The sequence below is a fragment of the Taudactylus pleione genome, unplaced genomic scaffold, assembly GCF_031769625.1.
Source record: "Taudactylus pleione unplaced genomic scaffold, aTauple2 ptg000173l, whole genome shotgun sequence".
Taxonomy (NCBI): Eukaryota; Metazoa; Chordata; class Amphibia; order Anura; family Myobatrachidae; genus Taudactylus; species Taudactylus pleione.
The window spans coordinates 982,856-1,000,216 of NW_028284575.1; positions in this window are offsets into that span (position 1 = coordinate 982,856).

Here is a 17,361-nt window from a genome sequence, read left to right on the forward strand (position 1 = left end):
CATCCCTCCTACCTGTGCCCTCATCCCTCCTACCTGTGCTCTCATCCCTCCTACCTGTGCTCTCATCCCTCCTACCTGTGCTCTCATCCCTCCTACCTGTGCCCTCATCCCTCCTACCTGTGCCCTCATCCCTCCTACCTGTGCCCTCATCCCTCCTACCTGTGCCCTCATCCCTCCTACCTGTGCCCTCATCCATCCTACCTGTGCCCTCATCCTTCCTCTCTGTGCCCTTATTCCTCCTCTCTGTGCCCTCATCCATCCTACCTGTGCCCTCATCCCTCCTACCTGTGCCCTCATCCATCCTACCTGTGCCCTCATCCCTCCTACCTGTGCCCTTATCCCTCCTCTCTGTGCCCTCATCCCTCCTACCTGTGCCCTCATACCTCCTACCTGTACCCTCATCCTTCCTATCTGTGCACTCATCCCTCCTACCTGTGCCCTAATCCCTCCTACCTGTGCCCTCATCCCTCCTACCTGTACCCTCATCCTTCCTATCTGTGCACTCATCCCACCTACCTGTGCACTAATCCATACTACCTGTGCCCTCATCCCTCCTACTTCTGCCCTAATCCATCCTACCTGTGCCGTCATCCCTCCGACCTGTACCTTCATCCCTCCTACCTGTGCCGTCATCCCTCCTACCTGTGCCCTCATCCCTCCTACCTGTGTCCTTATCCCTCCTCTCTGTGCCCTCATCCCTCCTACCTGTACCTTCATCCCTCCTACCTGTGCCCTCATCCCTCCTACCTGTGCCCTCATCCCTCCTACTTGTGCCCTCATCCCTCCTACCTGTGCCCTCATCCCTCCTACCTATGCCCTCTTCCCTCCTCTCTGTGCCCTCATCCATCTTCTCTGTGCCCTCCTACCTGTGCCCTCCTACCTGTGCCCTCCTCCCTCCTCTCTGTGCCCTCATCTCTCCTACCTATGCCCTCTTCCCTCCTACCTGTGCCCTCATCCCTCCTACGTGTGCCCTCCTCCCTCCTACCTGTGCCCTCCTCCCTCCTACCTGTGCCCTAATGCCTCCTCTCTGTGCCCTCATCCCTCCTACCTGTGCCCTCATCCCTCCTGTCTGTGCTGTCATCCCTCCTACCTGTACCTTCATCCCTCCTACCTGTGCCCTCATCCCTCCTACCTGTGCCCTCATCCCTCCTACCTGTGCCCTTATCCCTCCTCTCTGTGCCTTCATCCCTCCTACCTATGCCCTCTTCCCTCCTCTCTGTGCCCTCATCCATCCTCTCTGTGCCCTCCTCCCTCCTACCTGTGCCCTCCTACCTGTGCCCTCCTCCCTCCTCTCTGTGCCCTCATCCCTCCTACCTGTGCCCTTATCCCTCCTCTCTGTGCCCTCATCCCTCCTGTCTGTGCCCTCATCCCTCCTACCTGTGCCCTCATCCATCCTACCTGTGCCCTCATCCCTCCTACCTGTGCCCTTATCCCTCCTCTCTGTGCCCTCATCCCTCCTACCTGTGCCCTCATACCTCCTACCTGTACCCTCATCCTTCCTATCTGTGCACTCATCCCTCCTACCTGTGCCCTAATCCCTCCTACCTGTGCCCTCATCCCTCCTATCTGTGCCCTCATCCCTCCTACCTGTGCCCTCATCCCTCCTACCTGTGCCCTCATCCCTCCTACCTGTACCCTCATCCTTCCTATCTGTGCACTCATCCCACCTACCTGTGCACTAATCCATACTACCTGTGCCCTCATCCCTCCTACTTTTGCCCTAATCCATCCTACCTGTGCCGTCATCCCTCCGACCTGTACCTTCATCCCTCCTACCTGTGCCGTCATCCCTCCTACCTGTGCCCTCATCCCTCCTACCTGTGTCCTTATCCCTCCTCTCTGTGCCCTCATCCCTCCTACCTGTACCTTCATCCCTCCTACCTGTGCCCTCATCCCTCCTACCTGTGCCCTCATCCCTCCTACTTGTGCCCTCATCCCTCCTACCTGTGCCCTCATCCCTCCTACCTATGCCCTCTTCCCTCCTCTCTGTGCCCTCATCCATCTTCTCTGTGCCCTCCTACCTGTGCCCTCCTACCTGTGCCCTCCTCCCTCCTCTCTGTGCCCTCATCTCTCCTACCTATGCCCTCTTCCCTCCTACCTGTGCCCTCATCCCTCCTACGTGTGCCCTCCTCCCTCCTACCTGTGCCCTCCTACCTGTGCCCTAATGCCTCCTCTCTGTGCCCTCATCCCTCCTACCTGTGCCCTCATCCCTCCTGTCTGTGCTGTCATCCCTCCTACCTGTACCTTCATCCCTCCTACCTGTGCCCTCATCCCTCCTACCTGTGCCCTCATCCCTCCTACCTGTGCCCTTATCCCTCCTCTCTGTGCCTTCATCCCTCCTACCTATGCCCTCTTCCCTCCTCTCTGTGCCCTCATCCATCCTCTCTGTGCCCTCCTCCCTCCTACCTGTGCCCTCCTACCTGTGCCCTCATCCCTCCTACCTGTGCCCTTATCCCTCCTCTCTGTGCCCTCATCCCTCCTGTCTGTGCCCTCATCCCTCCTACCTGTGCCCTCATCCCTCCTACCTGTGCCCTCATCCCTCCTACCTGTGCCCTTATCCCTCCTCTCTGTGCCCTCATCCCTCCTACCTGTGCCCTTATCCCTCCTATCTGTGCCCTTATCACTCCTATCTGTGCCCTTATCACTCCTATCTGTGCTCTTAGCCCTCCTATCTGTGCCCTCATCCCTCCTACCTGTGCCCCTATCCCTGGTATCTGTGCCCTCATCCCTCCTACCTGTGCCCTTATCCCTAGTATCTGTGCCCTCATCCCTCCTATCTGTGCCCTTATCCCTATTATCTGTGCCCTCATCCCTCCTATCAGTGTCCTTATTCCTATTATCTGTACCCTCATCCCTCTTATCCCTAATATCTGTGCCCTCATCCCTCCTACCTGTGCCCTTATCCCTCCTACCTGTGCCCTCATCCCTCCTATTATTTTTCCTACCTGTGCCCTTATCCCTCCTACCTGTGTCCTCATCCCTCCCATTATTTTTCCTACCTGTGCCCTTATCAATCCTACCTGTGTCCTTATTTTTTCTACCTGTGCCCTCATCTCTCCTACCTGTGCCCTCATCCCTCCTATCTGTGCCATTATCCCTGTTGCCTCATCACTTCTACATGTGCCCTTATCCCTCAATCATGTGCCCTCCTTCATGTTCCCTCCAGTCCTTCCATCTACATATGCCCTCATGCCTTCTACCTGTGCACATATCGCTCCTACCTGTGCCCTCATCCGTCTTACCTATGCCCTAATCCCTGTGTACTCCTCCTTTATCCCTGTTCCCTCATCCCTGTGCCCTTATCACTCCTCTGTGCCCTTATCCCTCTTATCTGTGCCCTTATCCCTGTTCCCTCATCACTTCTACCTGTAACTTTATCCCTAAATTCCTGTGCCCTCCTTCCTCCTACATATGCCCTCAACCCTCCTATCTGTGCCCTCATCCCTGTTCCCTCCTTCCTCCTACATATGCCCTCATCCCTGTGCCCTCATTCCACTTACCTGTGGCCTAATCCCTCATTCCTGTGCCCTCATTCCCTATTTGTGCCCTTATCCCTGTGCCCTCATCCTTCCTACCTGTGCTCTTATCCCTCCTACATGTGCCCGTTTTCCTCCTTCATATGCCCTCATCCCACCTACCTGTGCTGGCATTCCTTATCTCTGTGCCCTCATCCCACCTACCTGTGCCATCATCCCTCCTACATACGCCCTCATCCCTCCTACTTGTGCCCTCATTTCCTTACTTGTGCCCTTATGCCTGTGCCCTCATCACTCCTACATGTGCTCTCATCACTCTTACTCTGTGTCCTTATCCCTGTGCCCTCATCCCTGTGTCTCTCTTGAGCCCTCCTAGCTGTGCCCTCAGCACTCGTGCCTGCTTTGTGAGGGGTTACATTCCATTATGAGAATATTGTTCTTAGGATAACATGTAGGTTATCATCACGTAAGTTAGATCCACCTAAATATTAGATCCAACTCAATTTAGCATTCATTATATTTATGGAATCAGTATGTATGACCGGCGGTTCAAATCCCGACGCCGGAAGACCGGCAGCAGTGAGAATCCCGTTAGGTTATTTAGCTAAGTAAAACTAACCCTGTCCCCCCCTAACCCTCCCTTAGGGGTGCCTAACCCTAACCCCCCCTGAGTGCCTAAACCTACCTAACCTCCCGTCCCCGCAGCCTAAACCTAAGTCTCCTGGGGGGGGTGCCTAGCCCTAACCTCGCCCTGGGGTGCCTAACCCGCCCTTCCCCTAGCCTAACTAACCTTCCCGAGGGGGTGCCTAAACCTAAGTCCCCTCCGTTCGGTCCCCGGGCTCGAGGCGTATGGATAATGATAGGCATCGGGATTTTGACGCCTATTATTAGACCCCTGCCGGGATTAGACAGTCGGGAAGCCTGCGGTTGGCATTTTGACCATCGGCTTCCTGACTGCATCACATTTATATTTAACCATAAATACTTTTTTTTTTATTATTTATCTTAAAGTTTTAATACAACATTAGCGTTGTGTTTTACATATGGCGCAGGCACATCCCCGATGAAATGTATCCACGCCCATGTGACGTGCCTATTGATACCCTTACCCGTCTTCTCATCTTAAAAGCCTTGCCATGCCACTGACCATGCCCCTTCCTATTCCCCCACTAAACAAAAACAAAACATGGGTATTAGTGTATGTGACAGATGCTTGGCGTAAACCGGACGCATATGATGCTGACACCGTGCGTACGGCTCAAGAATAATTCACCATTTTTATGTGCGTTCGTTTTTTCTTGTAGTCATAATGATGCTCTTTTTGCAGCCAAATCTGCTTCAGCCCCACTGTGCAGTGGTGTGTAGGAGTTAGGGGGCAGGATGTTTTTGCCAGGGCACCTTGCATGTACTTCATGTTTAAGGTCAATGAGATTCAGGTTTGGGGACTGTTCCTGTAATCACGTCATGGTGCCTGGAATGTCATACTTACCTCATACTCACCTACTCTCCTGGAAGGTGCGGGAGATTCACAATTTTTCAGGAAGTCCCCCAGAAGAGTGGGTGGATCTCTCACATCCTATCCACTTCCTAGTGAAGTGCGCAGGATGGGAGATAATACCTGGAAACGCGGGTCCAAACGGAGGGGGCGTGGCTGAAATAACACGAATTGCATAATTTTAGCCCCTCCCCATGGACCCGCGATTCACGCCGTTTTGCCACGACATAAAGAACACGACCCCAAATCAAAGTGGTCAGCTGCACCTCCTTTCCGAGCTAGAGGCGTCACCGTATCTGGTGACACCCGGTGCGCACTTCATATCCCCCCCTCCCCCGCGCGCGCACCAGAAAAGGGGGCATGGCCTAGCACAGGCCTGGCCAACCTACAAGTCCCAGCATGCCCTGCCACAGTTTTGCCATTAGAGAATGCTAAAACAGTGGCAGGGCATACTGGTATGTGTAGTTTCACAACAGCTGGAGAACCACAGGTAGGCCAGTGGTGGCCTAACACAAGGGGTCGTGACCTTGCAGGAAATCCCGATCGCATCACTATTGGGGCGTGGTCAGCATCCCAGGACGTGCTGGGCCGCCCCCGGAGACTGTGCCTGCACTGTCGGCTCCTCCTCAGACAGGAGCTGGGGACTGCAGGGGAATGTCACACTGCAGCACCCGGCTCCTGAACTGAGGAGGACCCGGCATTTTGATGTCACCCCTTCCGAGGGTGACACCCGGGTGCGGCCAACACCCCCATAGTGACGCCACTGCTCCGAGTTACTTCCAGAGTGCAGAATTGAAAGGTAGGCAAATTGGAGGAATGTTTTGGCTCATTGCAGAAATATCCGACCTCTCATCAGCTTCATTCACTTCACTGTCTCTGGGTCACTGACTTCAGAGATTTCCTGATATTCCCCTGACAATGTGTCCCGTGTACTGTAGCTCCTGCCGCCTGATCTTGAGTCTGACGCAGCTGGTCATAGTGGAGCGATGTTTTTCGGAGTCACATTGATTTTTTTCTAATAGAGTCCCAGTACGGTACACGGTAGCAGAAATATATGGAGCGTTCCTGGGCGGTGACTGGAAGGGGCGGATAAACAAATGCACGGAGATGTTGCGTCTTATGGGAGTGTCGCTGATCGCTGAGCCCGGTGCTGGCCACTCCCCCTTTGACATCACACTGGGCGGGGCCACAACTGCGGGTGATTACAGCAATGCTATCTGCGGGCCTTATACGGCCCCCGGGCCTGAGGTTCCTTCTCAAACCCCTCTATTCAGAAATAATGTAATCATTGCTACTTCCAGGGTCTAAACATTATTCTGCAGCGCTTTTCAAAGTTGCTGCGTTTTTGGCGGTTTGGGCTGCTGGATTCAAAGCAGCAATTATGTACAATGCAAAACACATCTGGATTTGTATTGAATATAATTGTCCCTTTAAATCCAGCGGCCAAAATCTCTGAAGTTGCAGCGGCTTTGAAAATTGCTGCACAGTAAATTTATCTATAGGTCTTAATGGATTTTGCTTCTGCCTATCTGACCTTTTTAATTTTTGCCAGACCTACCTTGACTTCCATAATTCTCCTTCATCTTCCATTTGTTAATGATGTCTCTGACAAAGGACACTCGTGCTAAAATTCTTTTTATAACCTTCCCTGACTTGTAACAGGTATCAGGAGCTGACAGTTGTTGAGAGTAAACATAAAATCCTGAGACACTGTTTATTCAACGCTGGGACTGCCTTCGTCTGCTTTCATTTAAGGTCTGATGAGTCAATCAAGTTTGTGGAGCCTTAAAAAATATTAACAAATTATGCGGATGGGTGGCCAAAACTTTGCACACCATTCCTTATATAGGGCTTGGTACAGAGGTGCAGGCACCACTGCTTTTCCGATGGATCTCGCCATTTTTAGCAGCTGCGCATGCACCGGAGCCTGCAGGCGCAACATAGAGCAACTACGAATGATTTATAGTCGCAAGCATGTTGGCTTCACTTCACACTTGGCGGCAATCTGGGATTTGCATTTAGGATAAATGTTCTGTAGGCATAATTGTGAGCTTTTCAGAGGTGAAGCTTTCGCAGAGATCCATAAAGAATGTCATTAGCATATTCGCAAAGTGGTAATCTCATAAGGAGGTGGGTAGGAGTGGAAACCAGTTTAAACATGCAGCAATTAATGTTAGACATTCTTAATTTCCTGGGGATTAATTTACTATAAAAGATATTTTCCATTTTGCGTAATTATGTGTTTCTATTTCTATATTTTTCTTGTTGTGTGACTGTTTTTCGTCATATTAAGCTACATTTAATAATGTTCTGTCTTTGGGCCTGATTCAGAGCCGTTCGCTATTTGCGGTCGTTCGTTCAAAAACAAGGGGTGGCTATTCAAATGATCCGTTCGCAAATTGCAGTCTGTTCCCACCTCTAAGTCTGAACGAGCGAGCAAAACATACGCTCGTTTATTTGATAAAAACGCCCCCTGGCCGCACGCACCATACGTCATGTCCGCTATTTATTAGATTAATCGAGTACATCGTACAGCGTATGAACTGCTCGCTATTCTTGTGGTTGGTGTTTTCAACCGCTATTTTGCGAGCAGTTCTGAGTTAAAAAAAACCAAGTGACGTGGTCAATGACGCTGCTTTGTTAATTATGCACTCCCTTAAAATGCCCGTTTTGACCTTTAAGCACGCCTGCGTTCGGATCTCCACTCCCCGTTTTCAAGCACCTTCCCCTGTTACCACCCACATACGCCTCATTCTGTCACTCAAAATAGCAGGCCCTCGCTATATTGCGTACCAACGATTTTCGGCCGCACTGACTGGTTCGCGCATGCGTACTAAAAACCGTACGCATGCGCAGATGTGTGAACATCGCTCGGAACGAGCGTACTGCCGCTAGCGAGTGGCTCTGAATGAGGGCCTTTGTGGTTTAAAAAAAATTAATGTGCTAATTAACTGGTTGTTATTGGCACTGTATAACTTGAAATCCATTGTATAGTTTACAATAACTCTAGATAATTTTAGTTTTGAATGTAGTGACATATAAGTACAGGAGACTCTAATAAAACTTTAGGAAATCCAAGATAGGAAGTGAAGAAAAGTAGGCAAGTATGCTTTAAGTTTGTAGCCTGAATTTATTCTGTTACTTTCTTTTTATGGGAAGTATGTAATCAGAGTGTCCACATTGTTGCATAAAACAATGTATTTTTTATTCTATTTGCAAAACAGTTTTGATCCTGTTTTTTTTTTTTCTCTCTAACCAGCGCAAAAACTGCATGGGCCGTCTGTATTGTGCGGTAAAAGAGGACAATGCCTGTGTGGTTCTCACAGCTGAAGGCAATTTAGAAAAAAAAACAAATTTTATAACATAGGGCCTGAATCAGCGTTGGATCCGAACTGGATGGTTTATGTACAACTCTGATGTTTGGCGATCTGTGCATGCGCAGGATCCGTACTTCACATGTTCAGGATCCGTTCTGCTCATGTTCGGGATCCGTGCTGCTCATGTTCGGGATCCGTGCTGCTCATGTTCAGGACATGCTGCAGCCGTTTGGGGCCGGTGACAAGGAGAGTCCCAGAAATAAGGGGCATGTCATCCTCATTTTCTGGGCATGCTAAATCCAGTGGCTGCGTCCTTGGACATCGCTTCATAGACCCTAGGACCGTGATTTACCCTGACATCCTGTGTAACGACTTTAATATCTTTTACCATAGTCTGTGACTATATGCTAATGCTGGTAGCCCTTCCCCTGGTGTACAGCTGTGTCTCTGTGACTATATGCTAATGCTGGTATCAGCCCTTCCCCCGGTGTACAGCCGTGTGTCTGTGACTATATGCTAATGCTGGTGTCAGTCCTTCCCCCGGTGTACAGTCGTGTGTCTGTGACTATATGCTAATGCTGGTGTCAGCCCTTCCTCTGGTGTACAGCCGTGTGTTGTGACTATATGCTAATGCTGGTATCGGCCCTTCCTCTGGTGTACAGCCGTGTGTTGTGACTATATGATAATGCTGGTATCAGCCCTTCCCCTGGTGTACAGCCGTATGTCTGTGACTATATGATAATGCTGGTATCAGCCCTTCCCCTGGTGTACAGCCGTGTGTCTGTGACTATATGATAATGCTGGTGTCAGCCCTTCCCTTGGTGTACAGCCGTGTGTCTGTGACTATATGCTAATGCTGGTATCAGCCTTTCCCCTGGTGTACAGCCGTGTGTCTGTGACTATATGATAATGCTGGTATCAGCCCTTCCCCTGGTGTACAGCCGTGTGTCTGTGACTATATGATAATGCTGGTGTCAGCCCTTCCCCTGGTGTACAGCCGTGTGTCTGTGACTATATGCTAATGCTGGTATCAGCCCTTCCCCTGGTGTACAGCCGTGTGTTTGTGACTATATGATAATGCTGGTATCAGCCCTTCCCCTGGTGTACAGCCGTGTGTATGTGACTATATGCTAATGCTGGTATCAGTCCTTCCCCTTGTTTACAGCCGTGTGTCTGTGACTATATGCTAATGCTGGTATCAGCCCTTCCCCTGGTGTACAGCCGTGTGTCTGTGACTATATACTAATGCTGGTATCAGCCCTTCCCCTGGTGTACAGCCGTGTGTCTGTGACTATATACTAATGCTGGTATCAGCCCTTCCCCTGGTGTACAGCCGTGTGTCTGTGACTATATGATAATGCTGGTATCAGCCCTTCCCCTGGTGTACAGCCGTGTGTCTATGACTATATGCTAATGCTGGTATCAGCCCTTCCCCCAGTGTACAGCTGTGTGTCTGTGACTATATGCTAATGCTGGTATCAGCCCTTCCCCTGGTGTACAGCTGTGTGTCTGTGACTATATGCTAATGCTGGTATCAGCCCTTCCCCTGGTGTACAGTCATGTGTCTGTGACTATATACTAATGCTGGTATCAGCCCTTCCCCCGGTGTACAGCCGTGTGTCTGTGACTATATGCTAATGCTGGTATCAACCCTTCCCCAGGCTTGCCTACCCTCCCGATTTGGTCGGGAGCCTCCCGGATATCAGGTGCCGCTCCCGACCCCCCGGAAAGGCAGGCAAGCCTCCCGGCTGCCGCCTACCCCCCCAGACTACTAGTAAAAACCTCCACTGCTGGGGGGCCCGATGACGCGATTCGCGCTGAATCGCGTCATCGTGGCTCTGCCCCCTGCTTCATAATGCCTTTTTTCCGGCATTGTGAAGAGGGGGCGGGACCACGATGACGCGATCGTGCGGCCACGCCCCGCCCCCAAAACGGCATCATAGCCCGGCCACGCCCCCTACAGAATGCAGGCATTCAGCTCCCTCCCGGAAGGAGCTGAATGTCGGCAAGTATGCCCTTCCCCCGGTGTACAGGCGTGTGTCTGTGACTATATTCTAATGGTAGTATCAGCCCTTCCCCCGGGGTACTGCTGTGTGTCTGTGACTTTATGCTAATGCTGGTATCAGCCCTTCCCCCAGTGTACAGCCGTGTGTCTGTGACTTTATGCTAATGCTGGTATCAGCCCTTCCCCTGGTGTACAGCTGTGTGTCTGTGACTATATGCTAATGCTGGTATCAGCCCTTCCCCTAGTGTACAGCCATGTGTCTGTGACTATATGCTAATGCTGGTATTATTATTATTATTATCATCATAATCCTTTATTTATATGGCGTCACAAGTGTTCCGCAGTGCCTTACATAGAACTTGCATAGAACTAATAGGTGAACAAGAAACAAGTAACTTACAGTACAATACAGTACAGGACAAGGACCCGATTTATATACATTGCTGCAATAGCGATTAAAGCACTCACAATAAGCAGCCGGGAGTTGGCAGTCCCGTATTAGGTGCCCTAATGGGGAGTAAAGAGTAGAAGAAAATGTAAAGAGAAGCACATGAGGGAAGAGGTCCCTGCTTGTGAGAGCTTACATTCTAAAGGGGTGGGGCAGACAGACAGGCGTGACACAGAAGGGGAGGGGCAGACAGACAGGTGTGACACAGAAGGGGAAGATAGGGAGGAAAGAGCATAAGGTGGGTTAGGATGAGTGCTGGAAGGCCTTGATGAAGTAGTGGGTCTTGAGAGCCTGTTTGAAGATTTGTAGAGAGGTGGAGAGTCTGATGAGGAGAGCTAGAGCATTCCAAAGGTAGGGAGCAGCACAGGAAAAATCTTGGATGCGGGAGTGGGAGGAAGTAATCAGTTGGCAAGAGAGGCGGCATGCATTTGTTGAGCGAAGTGGACGGGTGGGAGTGTGAAGGGAGAGAAGGTCAGAAATATATGCGGGAGAGGATTTGGTGAGGGCTTTGTAGGCAAGTGTAAGAACCTTGAATTGGCATCTGAAGGGGAAGGGGAGCCAGTGTAGGGCTTGAAGGAGAGAGGAAGCAGATGTAGAAGGTCTGGAGAGGAAGAATAGCTGAGCAGCAGCATTGAGAACAGATTCTAGTGGAGAGAGGTGTGAGAGTGGGAGGCCAGCTAGGAGAAGGTTACAGTAGTCCAATCTGGAGATGACCAGTGAGTGGATGAGGGTTTTAGTGGCATCCTGGGTGAGGAAGCAGATGTAGAAGGTCTGGAGAGGAAGAATAGCTGAGCAGCAGCATTGAGAACAGATTGTAGTGGAGAGAGGTGTGAGAGTGGGAGGCCAGCTAGGAGAAGGTTACAGTAGTCCAATCTGGAGATGACCAGTGAGTGGATGAGGGTTTTAGTGGCATCCTGGGTGAGGAAAGGTCTAATCATGGAGATATTTTTTAGGTCTAAACGGCAGGAATGCGAGAGGTGCTGAATGTGTGGTTTAAAGGAGAGGGAGGAGTCTAGGATAACTCCAAGACAGCGCACTTTGGGGTTAGAGGAGATAGTTGTGCCATCAATATATAATGAAATTGTGGGAAGTGATGTAGTGGAAGAGGGTGGGAAGATGATCAACTCAGTCTTAGACATGTTAAGTTTAAGAAAGCGCTGGGACATCCATGAAGAGACAGCAGAGAGACAGTTGGAGATAGGGGTAAGGAGCGAGGGGGAGAGCTCAGGGGTGGAAAGGTAAATTTGAGTGTCATCAGCATAGAGATGATATTGGAGGTCAAAGGAGTTAATGAGTTCACCTAAAGAGGATGTATATAGGGAGAAAAGAAGAGGTCCAAGAACAGAGCCTTGGGGAACTCCTACTGTTAGTGGAAGTGGGGGGGAGGAGGAGTCATGAGAGGACACAGAGAAGGAACGATCACAGAGGTAGGAGGAAAGCCAGGAGATGGCAGTGCCACGTAAACCGAGAGAGTAAAGGATTTGCAGGAGGAGAGGATGGTCTACAGTGTCAAATGCAGCAGAAAGGTCAAAGAGAATGAGCAGAGAGTAGTGGCCCTTGGATTTGGCAGTAGGGAGGTCATTGCTGACTTTCGTGAGGGCAGTTTCAGTGGAGTGGAGAGAACAGAAGCCTGATTGAAATGAGTCAAGGAGGGAGTGGGAGGAAAGAAAGGTGGTAAGGCGATTGTAGACAATACGCTCAAGGAGTTTGGAAGCAAATGGGAGAAGAGAGATGGGTCGATAGTTGGAAAGTATGTTAGGATCAAGGGTAGGTTTTTTAAGAATGGGAGAGACAAGGGCATGTTTGAATGCAGAAGGGACAGTGCCAGATGATAGGGAGAGATTAAGGAGGTGAGCCGGATGGGAGCAGACAGAAGGAGACAGGTAGGAGAGGAGACGGGAAGGGATAGGGTCAAGAGGGGAGGTGGAAGGAGGGGAGGACCGGATGAGGGCCATGACTTCCTCTCCAGAAGCAGGGGAGAAGGATGTCAGAGTTGGTGAGACAAGGGGAGGGGTGGTCAGGGCAAGGAGGGGGAGGAGTGCCAAGGGTCTGATGGGATATGATGTCCTCACGTATGGAGTCAATTTTAGATGTAAAGTAGGTGGCAAAGTCAAGGGCAGAGAGTGAGATGGGGAGGCGAGGAGGGAGTTGAAAGTGGCAAAGAGACGCCGGGGGTTTGAGGACTGGGAGGAGATGAGGTTCTTGAAATATGTTCATTTGGAGAGAGACAGGGCAGCACTGTAGGAAGAGAGAATAAATTTGAAATGGAGGAAGTCAGCCTTAGAGCGTGATTTTCTCCACTGACGCTCAGCAATTGAACATTTTTGAAGGTATCTGGTGCATTTGGAATGCCAGGGTTGTGGTGTGGATCTGCGAGTAGTTATTGCCAGAGCAACAGAGTCAAGAGCAGAAGTAAGGGAGGAATTGTACAGGGAAGTAGCTTGTTCAGGACAGGAGAGAGAAAGGATAGGGGAGAGAAGAGAGTCCAGCAGGGTGGAAAAGGCAACAGTGTCAATAGCCTCAAAAGAGGGATAGCTTAAAAGAGAGAAGGTGATGGTCAGAGAGGGGGAAGGGGGAATTGGAGTAATCAGAGATATCACAACGGTGAGTAAAGACCAGGTCAAGTGAGTGCCCACTCACATGGGAGGGTGATGAAGTCCATTGGGCAAGACCAAATGAAGAGGTGAGGGTAAGGAGTTTAGCTGCAGAGGATTCTGTGGGAATGTCAATGGGAATATTAAAATCACCTAGGATAATGGAGGGAAGATCTGAGGAGAGAAAGTGACGGAGCCAGGAAGCGAAGTTGTCAAGGAATTTGGAGGGAGAGCCAGGGGGACGGTAAATGATAGCTACCCTGAGGTTTACTGGTTGGAAGAGGCGTATAGCATGAGCCTCAAATGTGGGGAATGTAAGGGATGGTTCAGAGGATATAAGCTGGTAGGAATAACTGGTGGATAGAGGGACCCCAACACCACCCCCATGGCGACCCCCAGGCCGGGGGGGGTGGGAGAAGGCAAGGCTAGAGCAGCAGGAGAGGTGGTGTCAGAGGGTGAGATCCAGGTTTCAGTAATGGCTAGGTGATGTAGGGAGTTGGAGATGAAAAGGTCATGGGTGGGGACCAGTTTATTACAGACTGACCTGGCATTCCAGAGGGCACAGGAGAGAGGGATAGCATTCGTGGAGGAGATGTGAATAAGATTATCCGGGTTGCTGTAATGTGGAGGTAAGATTAATTTGGGGGACCGATATGAATAGAGTTTAGTGATGGTGCGGGCACCTGAGCTAGAAACGGAACCTGTAGGAGGTGGGCAGGGAGGGAGATGTGGATGGCAGTGGAGTGAAGTGACAGGGAGAGGAGTGTAGGAGGAGGGTTTGGTGTTTGGGTAGTAGGACAGAGGGGGGTAGAACAGGAAGAAAGTGGAGTAATGGGAAAGGAGGGAAGAGTAGGCAGACAGAAGAGGGGGGAGAAAGGTAAGGAGGAGGTGGAAGAGATAAGGGGGAAAGGATAAAGGTGGAAGCAGGGGGCAGAACAGAGGATTAGGTAGAGACTGCTTGAAGGAGGGATTTGAAGAAAACCTTGTCATGGTGTTTATAAGTAAACGAGGAAAGAAATTTGGAAATGTGAATGAGATATGAATGCAAGAGATTTGTAGAAATGCAAGAGAAAGAACAGAGATGGTAAATATGTATGCAGATTATCAAGTTGTTATAGCGAGGATAAAAGTGGGGATCTAGTGTGTGCAGAATTGGATAAATAACACAGATTGTAAGCAGATAGAGGATGTGAGGCTAGGCAGGAGAGCTAAGATAAAGGACAGTGTTTCAAAGTGGAAAGATGTACACTGATATGGGAACAAGAAGGATAAGCATTGAGATATATGCGAGAATCAGAGGGCCAGCATTATAAATAGCATTTGAAGTGTTCTTGCCATGACTGTACAAGAGGTCCAGTTGTAGCTTGAATATTTAGATCGGTGAGGTTTGTTGCTGGATGGATCTTTTCTCCTTCTGTTTATCCTCGGTGTAACTCAGGTCTAACGCTAGTTTCTACTTCAGGGTCCATAGGGGTCCACAGGGTGACCTTGGGGTATAGCTGGATCCCGGATCCTCGGGCACCACGGAGTTAAAGCTTTTAGCTGCTCCCAGGATGCACTTGGGTCCATCCTCCTCTATACCCCGCCCCCGAGCCACAGGCAGCAGAAGCCCCCTAAAGCTTTTTATTTTATTTTTTAACTTTAAGTTTTTTTCTCCAGAGCGGCAGCAATGGGCTGTCTGTACAGACGCCCACGCTGCCGCTCCTCCCTGCTGGCACCGTGACGCCAGCACTGAACTGGGGATCGCGGCGGGGGAAGCCAGAGTCTGTACTAGCCGGACTCTGGTTTCCCCCGGGACTGCTGTCGGAGACGCCGGGGAGATCAAGGTAAGCCGCGCACCGCTGATTAGCGGTGGTGCGCGGGTTCCTTTTAAATGCAGTCCCATACCCCGGTCTAGGGGACAGACCGGGGGCGCTAGCGGTGGCGGCGGGCTCCCCCTCCATTGGAGGCTTACCCCGCCAGACCACTAGACCACCAGGGAGAGTAACGCGGCAAGCGGGATGCCGGCAACCCGGGGGTTAATGGCTAGCCAGGAGAGGAAGCCTTCCCTGTCTAGCGGCTCCTCCCCTCAGCTCAGCGCGCCTTTCAGCTCGTAGTCTGGTGTCGCTGAGCTGCAGATACTCGGCCACTAATCCTCTGAGGTCTCCAGCAGCCATTTTCTCCAAGTGGCAGCGCAGATACTCTCAGGGAGCACGCGGACCGGTCCCCCTGTGTACCTCTCCCCTGCAAAAGGACAGTGTACACAGCACAATAGCCCTCCCAGACACTGAATCTGGGCAGGTTGATTGTAGTGGAAAGGTGCAGTGAGTATATCTTCCTGCATGGTATGTGACTTTTGCTAGTGCTGCCTGTCTGTGCTAATTTCTACTTACTGTCAGCCTATACCTATCCCTTTCCTTCTCCTACAAGCCCTACAGGTGTGCGGGGGAAGGGTGTTTCTACTGACCTCACTTATATAGATCACGTATTTGTGAGGTCCGTCACATACAGTTGTGTGCTACACAGGGCCATATTGTGGGCTGTTGTCCAGCACACTGGTGAGTGCGCACGTTTTCTTCATATGTCATAACTGTATATTTAACTATATAGTCTGTCATGTCTGAGGAGGAGATTGAGCACTCTGTGGCTCCGGTATTGTTCTCCTGCAGGCGCTGTTCTGCAGGAGTGGATACGGAGGATTTGTCACAGGACGGCCTGTGCGGACGGTGCCAGGCGGTCCCTGGTACGTCTAAACCTCCTATGTCGCAGGAGCCACCATGGGCGATGTTTTCCCAGGTGCTGGTGTCCATCGCGGACCGTCTGTCGGTCCCGACTGCCGTCCCTACTAGGGCGTTGCCCCAGCCTACCATCCCCCATTCCCCGGGTGTCCCACGATTATTGCAGACTCCCCCGGGGTCTCAGCCTGTTGGTCCCTATGCGGGGTTGCCAATGTATATACAGTCCACCCCTGTGACGCAGCAGGCTGTGGTGCCGTCTCAGGCTCCTGTGGCAGCTTCTCCACCCTTGGTGGATGCACTTTCCCACACTGTCCAAGATTTGGCGGCAGCATCTTTGGCTTTTCAGTCGATGTTGCGCAGTGACGTTCCCTCCAGGGCATCTAAACGCACAGTTATGGCGCAGGCTGCGCATTTTTCGGACTCTGAGGGGTCCTCGGATGATGGTGAGGTGCAGGATGACTCAGCCTCAGATGCCTCAGTCCAGGAGGCAGACACTAAGTCTTCCATCAGTGTGCGGGCTCTGGTTAGGGCAGTGCGGGCCATTTTTCTGATTGAGGATGAGGCACCCGCTCCCAAGTCGAGGTATCCTAGTTTTAAAAAAGCTAAGGTTACTTCTGCAGCGTTCCCCTTGTCTGATCAGTTGACAGATCACATGGCGGTGGCCTGGCAGACGCCCAGTAAGCGATTCCTGCCACAGAAGCGGTTGTCGTCCAATTATCCATTTCCGGAGGCGCATTGTAAGAAATGGGAAACTCCGCCTGCGTTCGATTCCCATGTAACACGCCTCATCAGGAGTGCTACTTTGCCATTGCCGTCTATATCCTCGCTGAAGGATCCTACGGACAGGAAGGTGGAGACTTGTCTAAAGTCTATTTACTCTCTATCAGGGGCTGTAGCCCGGCCGTCCATGGCCATCTCCTGGGTGGCCAAGGCCATTGAGGGTTGGGCCAACGCCTTGGAGGATACGTTTACGGATGAAGCTCCAGATGTCCAGAGGGCGTTGTTAGGACAGGTGAGAGATGCTGCTTTCTACATTGGAGAAGCATCTTTGGATGCTAGCCTGCTGACCTCTAGGGTTTTGGCGGCAGCAGTGTCTGCTCGCAGATCCTTGTGGTTGAGGTCTTGGAGAGCAGATGCTGATTCAAAGAAAGGCTTGGAGGCCTTACCTTTTAATGGAGAGTTACTATTTGGTCCGGACCTGGACAAAATAGTAGATACCCTGGCAAAATCCAAGTTAGCCTTCCTCCCTTCAGCTACGACACCTGCTAAGGTCCGGAGCTCGGCCTTTCGCTCCTTTCGGGTTCAGGGC